The sequence below is a fragment of the Passer montanus genome, unplaced genomic scaffold, assembly GCF_014805655.1.
Source record: "Passer montanus isolate IOZ18808 unplaced genomic scaffold, ASM1480565v1 scaffold75, whole genome shotgun sequence".
NCBI classification, from domain to species: Eukaryota; Metazoa; Chordata; class Aves; order Passeriformes; family Passeridae; genus Passer; species Passer montanus.
This window is the reverse complement of record NW_024372702.1, coordinates 1,033,656-1,052,562: the sequence shown is the minus strand read 5'-3', so window position 1 is coordinate 1,052,562 and position 18,907 is coordinate 1,033,656.

Sequence of the window (18,907 nt, the reverse complement as noted above, 5' to 3'; positions counted from 1 at the left end):
CTCAAAGGAAAGACTTACCAGGTGCTGATTTGTAGATAGCTAGAGGCTCCAGCTGATGGAGATTTGATGAATACTTTAGGTATTTAGAAAAGTATTTCCATACTCATGACAACCATTTTTGGAATTGTGACTTGAGTAAATGTGACAAATAATAGATGCCTAGAGACTGAATACAGATGAAAACCAAATTGTAGATATCATCATTGTGCATCTGACATGTGACAGAGTTAATGAGGCAATCATCTGTAAATATAAACTGTACCAACAGTACTCTGCATAACCTGTATGTCTAAAATTTACTACAAAGAGGGTCAGGGACCACTTTCAGGAAATCTTCCATTCATTGATGTCCTATTATGTGTCTTACACCATTATCCTTTCTTATTCTGGATTTCATTTTAAAGTAGACTGTAAGCTTTTAAAGAAATAACTGATTATCATGGTTTGCATGTATTAGGGACAACAAAATAGCCTATTGAATTTTTCTGGGTCATTTGGAAACTGCTGAGGGAACATTAATAAATAAGAATCTTTATACAAAAATATGTGTAGATACACATTTTGCATCTAGGAACTCACAGACCACCAGGGTAGGGATCTTGCACAGAGAAATTTAATAATCAAGAGGATAGTTTGATCACAACCTCTGTGAGTGGGAGTGAAAAATCTGTGTGGTGATTTGACAGCCACAGCCTTGGTATGGTAACAGCCTGTTTTTTGAGAGGGTAAACAAGAAAGGAAAAGTACTGCACAAACATCTCTTAAAAGTCATGGGGCTTTTGTGTGTGTCTATTTAAAGACACAAGGTATGTTTATTTTCTCAATACTTCTTAATATTTCTTTGAAAGCAGCATGAGTTGATTTACCGTCCTTCACTTTACATTTTTCTGTCTGGTGAGAATAAATAATGCAATGCTACCAAAAAGGAGCTAGTGATGAGTATAGTCATTCAAAAGGTCCTTTTGACAAAATGACCCATAAGGTCATCTCTAAGAGAGCACAGAGCACAGGAACATGCTCTTCTTTAGTGTCTGTTTTGTTGCGGTTTTTTTAGCATTTTTTGAGTGTGTAGAGTTAGGATGATGGCTGTTGGGAGCCCGAGTAATTTTCTAAACTCTCCATTGAACATGTAGTTTAAAGAGGCAAAAGTGCTGTGTGCTTTTCTTCTGCAATTCATATAATAAACAATAAAAAAGGAAATCTCTACAGGAAAAAATGCTTTCTTTTATTCCTTTCCTCCATGCCTTTTTTCCCAGTAGGACTGGTATAGCTGTGCTTTGCAGCTTAATGATACTTCCAGCAAAACCAAGATTTCCAAGCACAGGAAAGCAAATGTTCAAGGGTCATTGGATATTATATTCATACCATGTTGTTTCCAAGTGGTCAGGAAACTACAAATCACTATCCAAAAAATAGCTAGATCTTGTACTAATGCTAGTTTTGAGGTGTAGATAAAGTTTTTTTTTAATTGTGCTCATAGTCTAAAGGAAAATTACAGATAAAGCTTGTATTTGGTCTTCATGATTTTTCCTGTAATTATTCATGTGTATTGAACACTGAGTTCACTTTATCTTTTCAAATGTCTCATTATCAGTTGTCTCCACTCACACTCTACATGAAGGTTAATGTCCGGCGTAAAAACATTTGTCTTACTGCCACAATTTACCATCTGTCAGTGAAAGCAAAGGTTGAAGTTGGGGGATAAATGCTTTTGATGACCACTCCTTTTATACTTCTTCTCTGTTTCCATAATCTTACTATTAACCATTTGGTAAGAGCAGACCACTGAAAATTGATTATTCTCTTAAACAAATTAAAGAAAAAGGAGCCTGAACGATGACATTTTGTTTAAGATTTGCCAGATATAAGCACAGACCTATAGAAGAAAATGTGATAACACTGAGAGTAAAAGGAGGGTAAATGTAAGAAGATAAAGAAGACAAGTACTGTAAATTTCAGAAGGGAGATCTTCTAATAGAAATCCATCTCTTCTTTACGCAAATTTATGATGAATGAAGTGGTGTCTATTTAAATTAATGAAAACTTTGAGTGTGATACCAAAGAATATAAATAGCCTTCCTGTCTCCAGTTTCCAACAATTATTACTCTTCTTCCCCAAAACCCCCAAAATCATCTTTTTTTCCTTCTTTTTTCTTCTTTTTTTTTACTAAAACTATTCTTGAGTGTGATACCAAAGAATATAAATAGCCTTCCTGTCTCCAGTTTCCAACAATTATTAGTCTTCTTCCCCAAAACCTCCAAAATCATCTTTTTTTCCTTCTTTTTCCTTCTTTTTTTTACTAAAACTATTTGTAATGTCCTTCTCCTCAGTTGCCTTTTTCTTAAATCTTGGTACACTTTATTGAGCTCTAAAACTAGGACATAAGGCATGTGGGAAAAAGATTCAATAGAGATCAAAATGGCAAGGTGTAATCTGTGCTACATTTTTCAAATATTGTAAACTTCTAATTTACCTTGTTCTAGTTCTGTTTAGTTTAGACTTCAAAAATTGGGGAAAGATAGAAATATTCATTCCTGCCATATTTTTTGAAAGATGTCACCTTAATTACAGTGGAAAAGAAGGTACCATATAATTCTGAGTATATATTTAAGAGTATCAGATAAAGAAAAACTGATGCACTTTCAGTAACACCAGCACTTTCAGTAACGCAGGCAATAGTGGCAGGTGCTATCTTTAGGTTACTTTGTCCTGGAAGTTCAAGCCACTCTTTGATTCCTTTGAAGACAGAAATGCCACTGTACATGACTTCAGCGAACTTAGCTCTCTTGAGAAATATTCTTGGAAATGAGAACTTTTCTCTCTGTGGTTGGCAAAATTTTCAGAATACAATAATATTACTTCTGTGGTTGCACTTTGCCCTTAATTTATATTTAACAGCATTGAGCTTCTTTTAAACATTTCTCTGAATAGGTTTGACCAAAATATATTTTCACTGAAATGACTATAACAGAAATATTCTTTCTAAAGTTGACTTTTTTTAAATTTAAAATGCAAAACTTCATCTTGTACACTTTCATGTGTCTAAGTGCATGTCTGTGTATATAGAGACACCCTCACATAGATGCACCTATATGTGAGAACTGCGTTAGAATCACCAGTTAGTTTCATGCTGTGGAAGCAATGAAACATTTAAAAGGCTTTTGAGATATTTGGAGATAAGGAAGTAAAATAATTAATGCAATCACATGTATCCATGACTTCAGCAATTTTCATTTGTTATCATAAAATGATTCTGTTTCAAAATAAAAAAAAAAAATAGAGTAGGAGAATGCACTACTGCCAGCCTAGAAAAGTAAATTTGGTTCAGCAACAAGCAGTGATTATATATAAACAAACATTATGGAATTTTTTAATCATCTAAAAGTGTTATGTATAGAGCCAAGGAATGCTGGAGCATTAGAGGGAGAATGAATAAAGTAAGGTTTTGATCTTCGATAGAAAAATATGCACACTGTAAGAATGTCAAACAGTGGGCATATAAATTTTGAGATGGCAAACCACTTCACATGGAGTTAATGAAAAAATAATAGAAAAAAATCCAAAATCAATATTTCTAACTGGGAATCATATTCATGAAATGAGGATGATGAATTCAGAACAATCCATACAATCTCTGTGTTACTGTCCATGCTCTGTAGGTTGCTCTGGGCAGGAGCATGGAGTGTTCACCTGACATTTCTTCCAGATTGCATATTCACACTGAATTATTGTAATAATCTTATTTATTATTGGATAAAATATATTTCATTCATTAGTTTCTGATCTGAGACAGTAATGATAAACATGAGAAAAAATATGCATAGGTATTGAAGATGAAAGTCATAACAGCACACTTAGTGCAATTTTTCCTTTCTCTCCTACTACATTAAACAATTGCTCAACATCCATTTTCTGTTCCTACTCACTTTGAGAAAATGTCACTATTGTGCATAATTACTACCTTGTTTTACTGCTTTTATGTTTCACTAGATCTGTATTGCCTTCTTCCTGTACAATGTTCATGATAAAGCTTAAACTTCCAAAACTACTGCTGTATTTGACTGGTGAATTGCTTCCTTTTTTTATTTCCATTCTATATAAGAATGAATTTGCTTTCAAAAAGATAGTAAAAATTTTCCCACTAATAGCCTTAGTCCCTTACCTGGTATCCTTCCGTCTTCCATTTGCTCTTTTGATGAAATTCAACTGCCTGAATATATATTATTTAGCTATTTGACTGCTAACAGCTTCATTGCAATCATTTGTTTCAAATCTCAGGTTGTCCAACTGGTATATAAAAGTTTAATTTTTTCATAAAACCAGTGATATGTTAACCTGTTCCTTGCAGTTCTATGAAATCTAGCTAGAAATGCAGCACAAGAACTATTTCTTCAGGCTATTCTTTGCTAGCTCAACCACCAAATTTTTTACACATATGAAGTTTATTTTTCCTCACATCAGCAGAAGACTCAGTTGAAGACTTGAGTCAGTGATTAGCAATACATAATCACTGATTGTTGATAAAATACATAAATATTAATATAAAAATTATATTGGTAATATTTTTCACAGCCTGTCACCTACAGTAATATAGATGCTTTTTCTTAATCTTATGGAATACTGTAATTGTATTGTAGATTATGCTAAGTCATCAGCCCTATATATTGCTTTGTAAAGTTTCTTACCTATTACTATTTTTTTTTTCTGATTCTTAAGCAAAAATAATTGACTACTCTTACAGTTTGGCAATTTTTAAAATGCATTTGCTTTAGAAAATTAAATTATAATAACTATATATGTTGTAGGTGTATCTCATGAATTCTCAATTTGGCTTTTGTACATTTACAAGGATTGTTTTCCTGAGCCACATTTCCCTATAGGAACAGTTAGAATTAACAGAGGTAGCCTGGTTTACAATTGCTGTAATCTAAATAATTATCCTATTAACATTTTAATTTTATCAGGATAGATTTAACTCAATTTTGCATTAACTATTTTGACCACTTAAATGTTCCTTTTTCAGATTTCAGTATGTTGCATTGTTCTTTAGTGTCTTGAACTTAATGCTAAGAAAAAACATAGAACTTAATCTAATCCTCAGAGATCCATTTTAGCCATTAGGATTAGATGAGAGTTTTATAATCCTCCAAAGATTGTTCTTCTTTGCTTCCATTAGTAATGGTTGTGCAAGGTTATTTTTGTCCTTGTGTTCCTTTCAATAAAAAGTCACAAACAATTTTGTTATTTAAACTTTCTCAGACCTTCAACTGTTTGAGCATTTAGGATCTGTTTGAGACTTCACAACTAGCTGCTGTATGTCAGAGCAGACAGGGATTTGTTAGGCCCTAGAAACCCCCTACTCTATCAAATCTGGCTCTGCCTAATTCCAGTACAATAAAGCACAAAGATGAAATGCAATCCCTAACAGGACTGGATAATGTATTCCCTTTTAGTTCTGTCATATAAATCTCCATTTCCATGGCTCAAGCACTAACTTCTCCAGTTCTATTCTGTCATGTTTCACTCATGATAATATTTATCTTCCTCCTATGCTAATTTATGCTTTGTTGATGGCTCTGGACATTAATTTTCTGCCAGCTCATCTTTCCTTTTTCTTGTTTGCATGAACATTTTTCCTGTCTACACTTAATGGATTAGATTTATCAAAACTTAAATCCTGTTTATCTCTTTAAAATAATTACTCTGTTTCATTGATAAAGCTTTTGAAATGGAAAGGCCAAAGATTACTGTAATGTTTCAGGTGAGACCGACTCAGTATTACGCAGAAGAGTGCAATTGTCTGGCTTTATGAATTCTGTTGTTATCACACCACATTACAGCATTTCCCTCTCCTTTTAATCCACATTCACTTCTTAGATTTAGAAAATTTATCAGCTCCTGTGAACTTCAGTTCAATAGCACTGCATGATACTAATTTTAGAATTTTTTTTGTCTTTATTGTTCTTGTTTAGTTACAATTGTTTTTAGCACAGATAGAATCAGAAAAAAATTGTTAAAAATTCAACATTCAGATAATGTCCGATTATCTCAGCACAAATATGAGGTCAACAAAGCTATGAATTGAAGTTGAGTTCAGAAATATAAAGTCCTTTACCAATCACTTGGTTTCTGATTTGCCGTGGAAAGGGGTTCTACATCTTATTCCAAATTCTACTCAAACTCTCTCTTTTTTTTAAATATTGGTCTTAATACAAATAACAAGAGTTAGCTTAAACTCTGAGGATCTAATTCTAATTTATCTGATTCAACTACATGGAAGAAAATTAAATACCTTTAGGTCTCTCTGGTCAACACTACCTTTTCTCAGCTGCCTGTTACCAGGCAACTTGCAAGCTTACTTGAATTTGTCTGGTTTTGAAACTGGACTTAGGGAGAGAGTACAGCTACAGTTCAAAATTAGTTGTATATATTGTTGTTACAAACATATTCATTTCACAAATTTGCAACAGTTCTCTTATGAATGATGTAATAGAGCTCCATGAAATGCATTCAGTAGCCAGAGCTCAAATATTATAGACTTATGCAGTAACCTTTCCAATAATTTCCAGGGTTATGAAATTTTCCCCCTCTAGTTACTCCTGGTTTTCTACAGCAAGGATCAGTCATCTCTGGGATTGAAAGAAAAGTGGGATAAATTTGCCTCTGGCCCTTTTCCCCCCAAATGACTAAAACAGTAAACTTTGCTTTGTACTGCTGCCAAACTACTTATTCGATTTATATGCAAAGACTGCATGAAAAGTATGGCCATTTAAAATGCCCTTCTTTACTATTTTCTACATGGGCAAATCTGTCCAAAGAAAGTTTTATTTTTACTAGATTCCAATCACAGATATTTGAAAGGCTCTAAACAATGTACTAACATTGTTTGGCTCTAAGCTGAAAAGTTTAGAAAGCAATGTGTGATTAAGATACTGTCTCAGCTTCAGAAATATTTACACAGATGATCCAGAGATACACTGAATTCAAACCTGGGTAAAGACAATAAACACTGGCAAATATCTGTCTCTGGAACACTGCTCATGAGATAAAGAAAACAGTGTTCAATCAGAAACTGAATCTCATAAGCAATGCTTAACTTAACAAAACCAAAAGCTCAGCAGTGCTTCTACCCCGTTACAGAAATCCAGGTGGAGACAGTGCTCTCCCAGCACTGTAGGCTCACAGGTCATGGAGAACAAACACAGGTCAGACTCATGGCATGTGGTGTGGCACTTCCCTACCTCTCAGTGCTCTCCTGCAGTTCAGTTAAAGGGAAGGATTTGTTGTTTGGCAAAATGTGGTCATATTCAGGGCACTAAAAAAAAAAGAGGGGAAATCATAGCCTCATTCAATCTAATAGATTCATGAAGCCAAAATTATACTTACAGTTTTATAATGTGAGCTTTCCTAGTACATTTCCAGACCCTTTTTCAATCATTTATCCTCATCAGAATTTTTATTACAGTTTAAAGAGGAAATATTAGGTACTTTTGTTCTTCATACTTTTTTTTGTTTTGTTTTGTTGTTTTTTTTTAATCAGCAGAGCTGTATCCATTGTAGAGTTATTTTCAATACACAGTAATACTGATCTCTGCAAAGAAATACAAGGATTTTGTCCTTCCCTTCCCCAAGCCCCCAGCACCTCATCTTAACCTTAGAATAAAGGTTAATATGAAGTAAGCCTTGGTGTTTCTGAGGGTTTAGCAGAGAGAGTTTGGATTTCTGTCCATCAGCTGGAGGTCAGACACTACTGAAATTCCACAGTGGCATCAAGATTCCTGGAAGGCCATTAATTCCATCTACATAACAATAAATTTAGTCTTCTGAGCTGCTCTAAACACATTCTTTTAAAAATCTTGACTTAAAGTTCTTAGTTTTATGAATACTTCTGTATGGTACTAAGCTTTACTCTTCATCACAGCATTGAAACATACCCATTGACAAAGGAGAAAAGTTACCAAAGTCAGGAATGCTATGGAAGGGAGTTTTTATTATTTCAACAAATACGTGTGATCATAATACAGTCTCTCTAAAAGACAACTATAGTATTTATTAAGCAGGTAATAATGGGAAAAAGAAATATCAGTTTCAGATACCATTTTATTGTTATATGCAAAACATATCTCTTGTGATGCATAAAACAATAAATGCACGTAAGAGGCAAGCAGAGTGAAAGTATTCCATACTGAAAAGTTTGAGAGGAAAAGATAAAAAGAAAATCAAACAGATTAAGAAATAGTGATCAATTAGGAATTACTTAGTTGAAACTATATTTCTGAAAGATAGAGTAGCTCTCCAGTCTTTGATAGCACTATTTTTATATGCCTTCTAGTCACAATTGAAAAAGTTTTTTCTCTAAAATATATACATACCTTTATATATATATATATATATATATATATATATATATGTAGTACAGAAGGGTAGAATTCAAGTCACTGTGGTACAACGTTGCTGGTCAACTTTCAGGAAAGTTAATATAATACTTGTTTAAAAAAATGTCTTGTCACCGTCAAAATTTTTCCCACAAAAAATATCCACCTGACAGTGGGTGGATGGCATCTTGATACTCCTCCTCCCCTTCTGCTAACAAATTCAATCTGCTTATAGAATTGTTTAAAACAAAATTCTTATTCTTCTTCTTCTTCTTCTTCAACCACTTTTCTTAGTCCCTCCTGGTACTTCCTCATTTACATGTTTTGTCTTCACTTTGAGTATATAAATACCTATAGTCAAGAGTTTTGTTTATTTTGTGTTTAGCAAAATGGATCCTGATTTACTAATGCTGCTGGTCACTGTAGGAAAATAAGGGATAGTAATTGCTTTATTTGTGTGGATAGCTGAAGGACAGCCAAGCCAAAGTCTTTGCAGAATCTGAACTACTTCCACATCTGTAAGAAGAAAGCTTAAAATATCTGAATTCTAATTATTATTAAAATGAGAGAAAAATCTCAAGAAATAGACAGGTATGTGGTAAATCAAAAGGAGTGTTAAGAGGGAAGATGCAAACTCCAATCAACCATTTTAAATTCTGCTTAGTTTCGCTTTAGCATGACCTTAAAATGTGTTAATAAAACAGCAGCATCTCTGAAAGTGTTGATAATATTTTCATATTATAAAAATAAGATATGGACTGAGGCTATGGGCTATGTCATTTGTTGGCAAATTAGATAAATCTTAAACTTTATCTTCTGACTGCCTACTTAGGTATTGCAGTTACCCCTAAGACATTAATCTATGGAAAAGAAGATATCATCTTTCAGGAGAAACATGTCAAAAATATTTTGATAAAGTATTTATAATCCCTAAAAACAGATGGCTGTTCCATAAAGATTGTCAGCTGAGAAGATTTGCTGACAGAAACATGTTAAACAACTTTAAATTTTTTGAGGGAAGAACTTGCACCACAAAATCAGATGCAATCTTCTATTAATCAATCACAGTCAGTTGATTTTTGACAGCAGGACCATGCTGGATGTAATTTGATTGTCTTGCACTTTTTCTGATTAATAATACCTGGGTAAGCTGAAGCTTGATGGAGACAGTTTAAAAGCAGATCACTTGCTCAAAATATAGGTAGGATGAGGGGAGAAAAAAATAATTTCCTATGTAAAGATAAAGGAAAATCTGTAGGATTTTATTCATACATAAGATCATTGGTTTTGTTTTGGTTGAGACAGTAGTAGCTAGCATTAAAACTTTCAGAAATATAGTATAAATCCCTCCAAAGAACACATATTATGTAAGAAGTTTATAGTACTTGAAGATTCCCATAGTCTTGATTCTTTTATATATGCATAAAGTGCCTTTTTGATGGAAAGAAAAACACATGGAAGGCAGGGCTCAATAAGTTGTTGCAGTTCTTCCCAGTTGAAGAGGTCAACAGGATCATATAGTCTAGGGGACAGAAAGACACAGAGAGACTGAGAAACATAGAAGGGCAGCTGCTGACAGATATTCTCCTCCTTAGTATGTTATTTATTGATACTTGAATAGTATCAATAAATAGTATTTATTGATACTATCAATAGTAGAAGTCTTGCTGTCTCTCCAAGAATGCTGCCGTCTCTGACCTCTTGTCAGCAGTACTTGCTCAGCTCAGCAGTCTCTCAGATGTCAGCTTGGCAGATCTACATTTCCTTATTTCATTCATGTTTCTAAGATGATGATAGCTCTCTTTCAGGTGGGTTAGAGACAATCATTAGATGAATGAAAGAGCCAAACCAAAAATGAATGAATATTCAAAATACTTATCCCACATTGGTACCTTCCAAAATACATTGTATAGTTGCTACTGATGTTGCACAAATCAAGCTTTGATTGTAAAATTAATGCTGGTTTTAATTATGGCGTCAGTGAATAGAAACAGATTTATAATGCAAAAAAAAGCATTAAGTTGCTCTGAGACATTTCCACTGTTTTTTGCTCATGCTCTCCTGATACCACCAGGAGAAGAGGAAGAAATGTTGTAAATTGTAGTGAACAAAATTCTCCTATTATTATCTTGCTAGTGACCATGCCAGAAACTCTCAAATATCTCTGGATTAGTTAGGAATAAGAATCACCATAAATTCTACTGTGATCTGATTAGATTTCCTCTGGACTTTGGTGGGAGTGAGTTGGGTATAACTTAAGGGCTGTATACTTTTAGAAAACAAATATTACCAGGAATTGCCTAGCAATAAAAGAATTTGAATTTCCAGATGACAAATAAATTCAAGTAGCAAAGTCTAGCCAAGTGTTTGAGAGAACCTTCTTTGTCAAGCAGTCCCTGAATCCACATTGGATTTGGAGAAGAAAAAAGGGATCCTACAAAACCAATTTTGGTAAAGACATCACAAAATTATTTTTATTTTTCTCAATTTTTAACTAAATAGAAAAGTATAATTAAGGTTTTAGACTTTTCAAATCACTTTATTGATATGGAAAGAAAAGTGTATTTTATAGATGCATAGTAAAGCATAAAGAAAAAAATTGGCAAAAGCCATGATGTGTTAAGACTCTGTAAAGATCTAACTCAAAGGTATGTAAGAAAAAAGTGAAACAAAATAATATTATTCAGTCAGAATGATGAAAATACTTAAGGCATCATAGCTATGACTCACAAAGTAATTGCATATTTTGCATTTGCTTTTAAAACTCACAATGCAAGAATTCTATATTAAAAAACAATGAGAAATAACATTCCACACTGATTTAGGGGTGTTCAGTGGCAGACAGTATTCAAGGCAGGTTAACTCTCATGCACACAGCTTCATTTTTCCATATTGCAGTCTGAAGGATGTTTGTAGTACAGCTGCCCTTGTCCCCCTGATTGAGTGCCCACATTGACTTGTACCAACTTATTCCAAGTCTACTCTACAAATGCTCTGATGGCAACATCACCTTGCTGTTGTGTGACCATTTAAACCTGAAAGAACAGTTCACACAGCCCTGATTTGTGTGTTTATCCTCTGCCTACATACAAAATATATGATATATTATTTATGGCACTCTAGATTAGGATCACTGAACTAGGCATAGTACAGTAATTTTGTTCACCCTGTAAATACAGCATATTTAGATGTATGATAAGTAGCATTGCTAGCCTGAGTAAGCTGTAAATCTACACTAGAATACAGTTTCTCAAAGTACATTGTGGCAATGAAACTCTAGTTGAAGTCAGCGTTGACAAAATGTAGTGTGGAAATAGCCTCTGTTGATAGACAGGATTCTCCAGGAAAAGCTATATAATTTCAGAGACTGCAACAACCAAACATAGTTTAGGGAGATACTTCCACAGACTTGTTACAAGTTCTAGTATTTATTGTCTATTTTTCAATTTAAGAGCTGAGTGTGCTCTCAGCCACAGGAAAAGTTTACTAAGGAAGACAATTGCAGAATTATGGATATAATAATGGGGGTATTCAGAGTGGTTTGTGAGACCACATGCAGAATTCCTACAGACACAACCCCTGCTCAAGAGAATTGAGCTGACGTGAGAAATGAAAACTACCACAAACTCCAAAAAGGTTGGCAACAGTAAGCATTTTCTTCAATACATTAATCATACTTTCACTTACATCTATTGTAATGATTAATCAGATTTGCAATACCTTAGCCATGACTAACAGTTACTTCAAAAGAGTTGATAATTAAGATATTATTTCTTTCTTGCTCACTTTCTTCCTTTCTTGTTTTCTTATGCTTACCTTTCTTCTCAATGTTTTGGATATTTTTTTTTCCAGTAGATATAAAGATTACCACTGCTAAGTTGTAGATACACTTAGATTGTCTGCCAGCAATAAGATAGAACATTAGTAGGTAAATAAGCATTTTTACATCTGATCTACTTTCTCAATTCTTAAAAGGTATTTTTTATCTGCAGCAAAATAAATATTTGAAGTTCTTAATTATCATAAAGTGAAATTATTTAAATTCATTATTTTAATTAACGTTACCTCATGAAAAATAAACTTATCTAAAAGACAATACATAACTCCCCAGTAGTGCTATAGAAGCAGACATTCTTCAGCTCCCATTCTTAATTTGTACTTATATCTGTATCTGATTTTCACACCTCAGAAAATTTGTATATTACTAAGTCAGATGTCAGATGTTACTGCATTATGGTGTTTCTACATTTAGAAACAAAGCTGGAAAGCATGAGATATTCTTACAGGTACAAATGGAGCACAATGGTACAAAACCTAGAGCATGTGATGTCAGAGTGCAGTTTGATCCATTGCTGTAGCACTCAGAAGTGCAAGCATACACGGGAAAATGTATTAACTATATATACATATAATTCTTTATTTTCCCTTCATTTAACAGAAACCCTAGAGGGGAATCAATTACTTGAACATGATAATAACTTAATGCTGTGGGCAAGGGTTACAGTATAACCCAGTGGAAGTGATCCTGCTCCCAGTGAGTATGAAGTTTGCCATAAGATTCCATAGCACAAGCAGTCAATGCAATATTTGACATTCCTGTAATAAGTGCAAATTCAAAACCTGCAGCTGTGTGCTCACTAAGTCTTTTACAAATGCAGTGGATAGAACTTCAGGGCTGCTTTAGGTACTCAATTATTTACACATAGTGACTTTATTGTTTCTGATTGATACTGATATAAGCATAGGAAAAATTATTTGAGGCACATGAAAGAACTCCAGTTCCTAAAATATAAAGAAACTTATTATTTTCTGAATTGTAGTATAAATTTATGGCACTGACATGAATGGCTTTCAGGTAGCTTGAGAACACTGTATCTGTAGCTGTCAAATATTCTCATGTCAAGACCTTGATGGACTCATTGTCAAGAGGTGCTTGCATGGTTTATTACATTTATGCCAGGGATTTATGGACTTTTGTGCCCTATTAATTCCATGTTTGCTAGTTAGTTTTTGAGTTACACAAAGTATTTGAGGCTTTGAAAGGATGTTCTATGTAAGGAAGGAAGAGGGATGATGTCTGTGATGTGATAGTTTTGTTTTTCACTCACCTGTGATTTTTCCTATCATCACAGTACAATTTTCCCTTGTTTTTATTTTTTTGTAACTTAGGCCATCACTCTTGAGTTTAAGTCACAGATCATTCACACTGTCTGTTTAGCACCGTACATTATACATCTTAACTATTAAAACATAATGATTGCAATATTTAAAAATTATAGTGAATTGAATGTGCAGGAAGCCTGAAAAAAAGATGGTGAGGCCTTGGCAGAGGTTGCCCAGACAAGCTACAGATGCTCCATTTCTTCAAGGCCAGGCTGGATGATGCTCTGAGCAAGCTGGTCTAGTAGATGATGTCCCTCTCCATGGCAGGGAAATTGAAACTAGCTGATCTTTAACGTCCCTTCCAATCCAAACCATTCTATTAGTCTAAGTAATGTTATTCTCTTCCATTTTAGTGTCCTGATCTTATTAAACCAAGGAAGTTTCACACTGTTTATTGGAAGGCACTGCTCTTAAATTATTGTTTGCTTTTAATTATCTGTTTCTTCTCTGTTTATTTTGTGGTATTCAAATATAGAAGATTTTTTTTTCTGGTTTTAGTCTCTGAAAATATACGATGACTCATTGAGTAATGCTTCTATAATTTGAATGTGATATTGTCTATTTTCTGAATCACTTTGTGGAAGATAGAGAAAATTACTTACATAAACACACTGCTGTCTAGCAGCCTTAGGTAAGGATTATGGACCCAAATCTGATCCAGTTGTAATCAAAGACAGCTTAAGCCTCTATTCAGAGTTACTCAGTTCTTTAAGAGAAAATATAAATATCTTTAGTAATCTCTGTGTATTAAATCATAAGATATCGCAAGTTGGAAGGAACCCATAAGGATAACCAAGTTCAGCTGCTCAGCCTTTTCTCTGCACTGAACACTCATCTGTGTTTGTCATTCTGCTTCCCAGAGGCTGCGTCGGCACATTATGCAAAGTATTTTTCAATAATAGTTTATGTGCTGTGTTTGGTCTGGTGATATGATTTACATAAGGTAGATTGCAACAGTGTTTCTTAGCTTCTTAAAAAGCATTTTGATATTGTATGAGTACTTGAAGAAATGGAGGTTAAGGAAGGAAAAATGAAAGGCCAGTTTCTCAGCTGAAACTCGCTGTCTGCTGTTTACTTTCTGGCACTTTTTACAAGAACTGAATAAATAAATTGTCACACAACAGGAAACATTAGTTTCCATGTGAAGTAAGGTCATCAATACCAGGGCAGCATGAAGTGCTTTTGTCCTTAATATCCAACCAGCAGGAGAGCTACTGTCACTTCTCCAGTGGGAAATATCATCCTTTTTGCAGAGAGCTGCTTGTACAGATGCATGGGAAATTAAAGAGAAAAACTGTTATTGAATAGTCATAGCAATAATGTTGAACATCCAGTTGCAATCCTGAACTGTTTCTGTAGGATTTTCTGGGAAAACAGGCAAGATTATATGTAGATTGGGATTTACAATGATGACTCTTGGTATGTAGTCAGGTTACACTTGGTTGGATGGAGACAATAATACAGAAGCATGGTGCACTGCATCTCAGACTGAGAAAGGACTGAAAGACACATTTGTTTTCATGCAGACACACACATTTTCAGAGAATTATGGATGTTAAGAGATAATTATATCTTTAAATGTAAATTAATCTCACTGTCAGGAGGATTCCTGTATAACACATACTCAGTTGCTCAGACAAAACCATTTCAAGCATCAGGTCATCTTCTGCTTCTGGAAAGAAAAGTTCTATGACAACAGGAAGCCTGTCCTAAAAGGATTTCTCCTGATATTCAAATGTTTCCTATCTTAAATTAATCCCCGTGTTTCTACAAATAACCTATATAATTTAAAATTTTTGATAACCTTTCTTTTTGTTATTGTCATTCACATCTCATAAACTTCTAGTGTCTCCCTGTAGTTGTTACTGTGCTAGGTTATACTTAGCTGTAACCTTTTCTCCTACAACTTTTGAGATGTAATTTTTTAGAGTGAAACACACAAACACCACTACACGCAGTATATAGAATATAGCACAGCCAGTGATATAGCCAGCCTTCAAAGTAAATATACTTTAGTTAGTGTACCTCAGGATAAATAAGTAGATGTATATGAGGGGATTGATATTAATAACTTTCTGCACATATCTGTAAATAACAGCCCAAGGGGAAATAAAGACAAGAATTTTTTTTAATATCAAAAAATACAGCATTGCTGGTAACTCCATCCTCTGAATAAATTGACAGCACAGTGGAAGAACATTAAAAAATATGGTGACCAGAATCAATGACAGAAGAGTATAGTCTAGGTGACAAAAGGAGTAGGCCATCCAGGTCTCTTATTTATGCAGATTGCTGCCTGAAAATGAATGATTATGTCATGAAAAATGTCTTGTAATCCACATATCATGTTTCTGTCTTAAATAACAATGATTTAGGAAAACATTTATTAATGAAAAATAATATCCATTAACTGATTAAAATACTGTCAAAATTATCATGCAAGCACAACTTTGCTGCTGTAACAATTTAGAAACACAACAACAAAAACAACAAAACAAATCTGGAATTGCAGACAAAAACTATGAAATAAGGATGTATTTACCTTGGAAAAAAACCAGGATGTAATAGTACTGTTGCAATTACTTTAGGAGAGGATGCAGTATTTCAGACAAAGACCAGAGAATGTTGATAGGTTCTAATGTGGGCATATGACATATATCAGATTATATGACAAATTATAACATTACTCTTTGCAAAAGCCTGCTTCTGCTGATTGAATAAAATGCTTCCTGCAGCCAGCTGGCATCTGCAATAAAGCCATATGAGTACATAGTTTGATTATTTATTCCTTTAGAGGATAACAGATTATAACTGTGTGCACACACTAATTGAGAACTTATTTAGACCTAGATTTTATTTTTTTTTCACCCAGGTGCCTTCTTTGAGAAAAAAAAAATGGCCTGAATTCAGACAACTTCTTACACAAGCCATGTGCATGTGTGAGGGTGGCAGTAGGGGATACGTCCACTGGGGTAGTTTAACATTTGCAAGGTCATGTGTTGTATTAACAATGACATATTTATGTCACAACAAGAAATACATAATCCATTTATAAGTAACCAGATAATGCCAGAAAATTGTTGAGTTTTTCCGGATAATTGCTTTTTTTTTTCTTTTTCTTTTGTTTGTTTGTTTTTTGGTTTTTTTGTTTTGTTTTGTTTTTTTTTGTTTTTGTTTGGGTTTTTTTTTTGTTTAATGATGTTTAGAATTTTGGATCTCAAGTATAAGCTACACCATTAGCTTTAGTTAATTCACTCAATTTTGGAAACAAAAGCCAAGACCAATGTTCCATTCAGGTAAGTGAAAAATGGCCAAACAATTGACTACATTTGTAAAATATAATAATGATGTTACTATTAGCCACAGATGAAAAACTTGCTGAAGAAAGATAAGAGAAACAGACCAAAATATCAACAGCCAGTCAAAGACTGATTCAGAATATAGGTATCAAAGTTTACATTTTTAAGATGAGCTCATCTGACAAGCTTCTGTCAATCATCACTGTGTATGCAGAAATTAATATTTTCCTGAATTCTTTTTGAAAGACAGAGGTTTGCAGTGTTTTTAAGAGCTGTGGTTTTGCATGATGTCTGTAAGAATTGAGCCAATTCCATTAATCTTTCCTAAATTCACTTGACACAAACAGGTGCATTGTGTGTCACAAGAACAAGTTTTCTCAATAGACAAAATTTATCAATTTTAAACTATGTAAGTTTGAAGATCTTTCCTCAGGCCTTGTTTCTTAGCCCATAAAGTCTATTTTTCTCAGACACACTGCCCAAGAAATGACCTATAGTGAAAAAGACACAGCTGACTCCTAAATATTATTTATTTACTGTATTTGCTCGTGGTGTTTTCCAGTCATGACAGTTGACAGAGCAATGGGTTGATGCATGTCCCAGTCCATTTAAAGGGAATGGCAATTTATCCAAAGCCCTGATTCATGCCTTTCCATGCCTCTCTGCAATGATCATGTTCATTCACAAATGCTGTTGCTATTTATACCGCATATTACTTTTAAGAAGGCATAATTAGTTTTGGTTTGGATTTTTTTCCCCCAGAAAAGTCAGAACATGTTTTTTATGCAAACAAACATGAGAGATTTTGTAGGCGTCTCTGTGCAGTACTGGCTTTCCAAGTAAAATCTTTTAATCTTGTTGATTTGATCCTAATTAAATAAAATCATTTGACAGTGATTATATGTTATAACATATGTTTCATTCTAATTATTTGCCTATGTAGCTAGCTAGCTACCCTTTCTGTCTATCATCTATCTATCTATCTATCTATCTATCTATCTATCTATCTATCTATCTATCTCCTTAGACCCCTCCACGGAACAAGTAGTAATAGTTTTTGTAATACCAATGGTATATAAACTTGAGCAACTGAAATTGAATATAAAATAAACGCTTCTGTTCTCTTTTCTTGCTTACCTTAACCCCCTCTTTGCTCTGTAAATTAATGATATGCATGTATAGTATCCCAGGAAAATGGTTTCATTATTTCAATATTTGATGTCTTTTAATTATGAAAATGGTCTCTCCTTCCAATTCTTGGAAAATAAGTACAAGACATTAGTCTATTTGCAGTGCTTTACTATCTAAATTTTAAGCTGAAATGAAAAATGGATTGCATCTGCTGCAGAAGTTAAAATGTCAGCAGCTAGAAATTTTGGGTCTTATGAAAGCAGATTAATTTCAGATACGATTATTGTGAATGCAAAGCCTTATAGAAAAAAAAAAAAAAGGGAAAATAAATAAACCCAAACAGCAGATTAAATGTTGATGAGGTGCTAATTGACACATCATCTTTTCTACCCTCAAGCATTCATGGAACTGTGCTAACATGGTGCTTCCATTCATTAAGGAAAAAGAAATCCATACAGTGTTAGCTGTCATTAGACCATATTGGTTCAAAATTAATAGTAACAGAAGCTAACTGCCTTATGCTTTTATTTCCCCTCTTCACTCGATGTGTTATACAAACTTTGGTTATGTAAAATATAAATAATACAAGGGCAACAATGTATAGCCTAACTCAGAATACTGTATTCTGTGTGGGAATGCTTGGTTTTGGAGTGAGATGTACTTTATCCTTATGATCCTTGTCTATGATTCCACACTTGGAATGATTTCTGCAAAAATGGTCTGTTATTTTTCATGCATGATTTAGTTTTAGGGAAGTCTCCTTTATTATAGTCAACGTTGTAAGCCCAGTGTTTAATAAGCTTCTGTTGCTTTTAAGAAGCAACGGCTATACTTATTAATGTCCAAGAAATTTATACCCACAGAATGAAAACATAATTTCTGGTGCCTAGGGGATGAAGGCTGAAACAGATTTCATTACCTATAGATGAATTTCAGAG